Genomic DNA, 4,140 nt, shown 5'->3' with positions numbered 1-4,140 from the left:
AGCACTGCGCCACCAGGGAAGCCCCCCCCTTCACTCTTAATGCCAGTTCCCTCCACAGGCCATCCTCTCTCCCATCCCTGGGAGTGTGTGCTTACTTGCTGTTCCTGCTGCCTTGGACCGGGTCCCCCTTCTGCTCCTAAGCAAATGCTGCCACCCTTGAGACCTCAGCCCAGCCCCCAGCCAGTGAGGGGACATCCCCTGCCCACACTTTCCTTGCTTCCCCCTGGTCTCCTTTGTGGCACGCGCCTCACCAATGTCATTTGGCCACTCTTTAGGCGATTGCTTGTTGAATGTCTGTCTCAGTTGGGCTTCTGCCCAACGAGCACATGGCTGGGGACCCAGGAGACACTCAGAGAAATACTAGATGAATGAGCAAAGGCCTGAGAAAGCAAAGGCATGCCTGTGTTATCTGATGCTGGTGTGGAGGGAACGCCCTCTCAGAAGGAGGCGGCAGCCCTCTCTGATTGGGGGGAGAGGTGGTGAGAAAACTAGAGGACCAGTGCCAATTCCACAAAGGACTTCATTCAGCCAAGCAGGGGAGTTGCATGTATCTACCCCACTCGTGGAAGACAGCCCAAGGCAGGCCCCTTCGGCTGCCTGGAACCCAGGGCAGTGCTGTGGGACTGCAGGGAGGGTGGGGATTCCCATTCTTTGTTTCTCAGCCCTGGAGTCCTGCGGTGGATTTGCAGCATTCACTAGGGCTCTGGCTCACAAAGGGAGCTCCCAAGTGCGAATAGCACCGCGGAGCATTTCGGTCAGGTGTGTGGGAAAGAGCAGGGGCCACATGCCAGCCATGCAACTCGGGCAAGCAACCTCGGCTCTCCGTCCCTCAGTGTCTCCATTTGCACAAGTGAGAGCAGTAATAGTACCCACATTACAAGTTGCTGTGGGATCCTATGAAACACGCAGTGCAATGTCTCACGCGAGAAGTGTTCACAGTTCTAATGGTCGCCTTGGATCTCACTCTGAGCTCTTCAGACAATGCAGAGGAGTAGCAGTCAGAGGACGACCCAAACATAGGCGGCACAAGCCTGAACCATATTTGTCCACAGCCAAGAAACAGTTGTCTATGCTGGGAATTGCATCTTCCTTAGCAAATCAACTCTCTCTGGGCTGTCTGCGACCTGAACTATAGGATCAAGACAAGCTGGACCGGTGCATCTGAATGCACGCCCCTACACCCACCCTCACGCCCACACCAGTCCTACACAACAACATTTGTCCTCTAAATACCTGGTGGGTTCCTGGTCCTGAGTTCCCGGCACCTGAGCGGGGAGTGGGGAGGAGCCAGAACCCTTGCAAGGGGGCAGGTAGGACATGGTACTGTCATCGCCAGGTTCAGAGCAAGGACTGAGCTCCTCATCTCCCAATGGCCCTGCCTCCACGGCCTGCAGCAGAGTCTAGGCTCAGCCGGCCAGTGTTTGCTGTGAGGGAGAGTTTTGTCCGTAATCTTTGCAAATGATTCTAGACACATTTTTCAACATGATGTGACTCTCAGATCAGCCTGCCTTGAGATGTTTCAAGTAAAAGCCTTCTTTTTTAACATGATAGATGTAGATTATCATCTTAACTTTCCACTTACTTTTGGATATGCTCGGACCTGACCTGCACATTCACTGGCTATCAGAGAAAAGGACAACCAGATAAAATGCTAAGGGTAAGGAACTGTAAACATAAACTACAAATGGCCCAAGTCAGATCAGAGAACATGATAATGATGACGGTCTAATGCTACATTGTATTTTGTCCCTTAACAGTTTACAAGGTGCTTGCATATCTACTATCTAACTGCACCCCACAAAGGTCCTGTGAGATATGTAGGCATATTTTGAAAAACAATTGAAATGGATTGAAAGCAAGTGTTTTGAGAAGGGCACCAGGCCATCAGGAGCTGTATCGGGAGTCAATCAATGTCTCCTGCCTCCCTGTCTTTTTAACAGGCTTCAATGTTGGAATATTTCCTGAGGGCAAACAATGACCATCCAGGAGCCTTCTGCCTGCCTACAGCCCCAGAGAGAAGGGCAGCAAAAGTCAAAGGGACTGAGGGCAATTGTTGCAGTCATCATCAGATGAGCGACCTCCCAGGACCTCACTCCAGTGTGTCCCAAACCAAGCTCCCCACTCTCAGCCCTTCCCCCAGCCCCCTCCTGCCTGGCTCCCATCACGGCTTCATCTCCCACATGCGTGCTGTCCCCAAACCCTGGCGATTCACTCTTCGAAATACCTCCCAAATCCAGCAGCTTCTCCGCATCCCACTACTGAGCCGTGATCATCGCTCCCCTGGGCCGCCGCGATGGACCCCTAACTGGCCTTCCTGCTCGTTCTCCACGCCAGCGACCCAAGGGATGTTTTATAAATGTACATTTGTCTTGTGACTGCTCAGTTTAAAATCCTTTCGTGAGTCCCTGGAACCTTGAGATCAAGCCACAGAAAGAACCCCTCAAGGTCTGCTTCCAGCCGGGTTCCTGCCGCCCTACCCCCAGTCACACGCGGAGGTCCTGCGATCGTCCTCAGCACTGTTCACACTCTTGCTAAGGGCCTGAAAACCCCCGGTGTTCTAGTTGTTTCTGTACCTGCCCCAGGGATACAACAGCCCCCACTGCCCCACAAAAGGTTTGGCCCCTGCTTGGATCTTGGAGTAAAGTCTGGCAATGAGTGCAGCCAACTAAAAGCTCTGAGAAAAAAAAACAAGGGTTAGGAGGGAGATCCGCAGCGCCCTTGCTGCCGCCGCCCCTGCCGCGGCCGCTGCGGCCTCTGGGAAATGCCTTCCGCTAGCTTCCTGCCTTTAATCTTAGCAGAGAGATGATGATAATGATGATGATGAGCCAGGGATCACACGGAAATCCAGCTTCCGGAACACTTGACTGCGGGATCTAGAGCATAGAGAGGGTCAAATTGGGCGTCACCCTCTCTCTTCCAGATCTCGCTCCGCAATCGGGGTGCTGGTGATTCTGTGATGAGCTCAGCGTGTGTTGCTAGCTAATTTAAATATTTAGGATGGGTTCTCAAATCCCCTCTTAGCATGCCAGAGTGTTGACACTCGATAAATCATAGAACTTTACAGGTGGAAGGACCATTAGCATCTAGTGTGAACTTTTCCTTTTCTAGATGGGGAACTGAGTCCCGGGGTGGGGCATGGGAGGTCTCAGGCACTTCTCAGGCCCTCCTGATGGACTCTTGCTTTGCCCAAGTCGCTGGTCAACCTGTAGCCAGATGAGTACCCCGCCAACCGAACTTCCCCTCCAGAAACCCAGACTGGTGCAGTCACCTCACAGAACAAAGCTTTGAGCAGAACAGAATAAAAGTGAATCCCAGTGAGGATACACTCTTGCAAGAACGCGTCCTAGCGAGGGTGTGTCCCGGTGGGCTAATGCCCCCTTGAGCATGCAGCCTTACCGGCAGACTGTTTTGACAGCTCCGAACACAAACTTGTACTTACGGTGCGTGGTGGGTGCAGAGGTCAAGAGCACGGGATTTGTTTATTTATTTATTTATTTTGGCCACACCGTGCAGCATGCGGGATCTTCGTTCCCCCGACTAGGGATCGAACCCGCGCCCCCTGCTGTGGAAGTGCAGAGTCTTAACCACTGGGCCACCAGGGAAGTCCCAAGAACACAGGCTTTGGAATCAGGAGTACCTGGGTTCAAGTCTCACCTCCATCCCTTCCTCGTGCCCTTGGGCTGGTTGTTGAATCTCCCTGTGCCTCAGTTTCCTCATAAGTAAAATGGGTCTGATAAGACCCACCTCACGGGGTAGTTGTGATGATGGCAGAGGATAAAGGATGGAGTTTGCTTAGCCTGTGTCTGGGCAGATAAGAAGCATTCAGTACATGCGGCTGTCTTGGAAAGGTGAAATTCTGGGCTATCTTTTATGCTGTTTCTTTATACTTTTTGACCCTAAGCAGGGATTACTTTATGACGAGAAGGGGGAGAAAACTATCCTTGCAAAAAAAATGTTTTTTCAAACAAACAGATTCTAGAAGGTACCGCTGCGAGGCCTTGCAGGTGTTCTCCCTATTGTCAGAGGGCAGACAGATGCTGCCGGGTCACAGGGCAGAGGAAAGAGGCCAAGCTGGGAGACAGGTGCCGGGACTGTGGTCTCGAGCCCTGGGACCAGCACCGGTGCTTCCCTTTATGCTGC

This window comes from Lipotes vexillifer, unplaced genomic scaffold, assembly GCF_000442215.2.
Source record: "Lipotes vexillifer unplaced genomic scaffold, Lipotes_vexillifer_v1.1 scaffold1081, whole genome shotgun sequence".
Lineage (NCBI taxonomy): Eukaryota > Metazoa > Chordata > Mammalia > Artiodactyla > Lipotidae > Lipotes > Lipotes vexillifer.
This window is presented reverse-complemented; position numbering follows the sequence as displayed.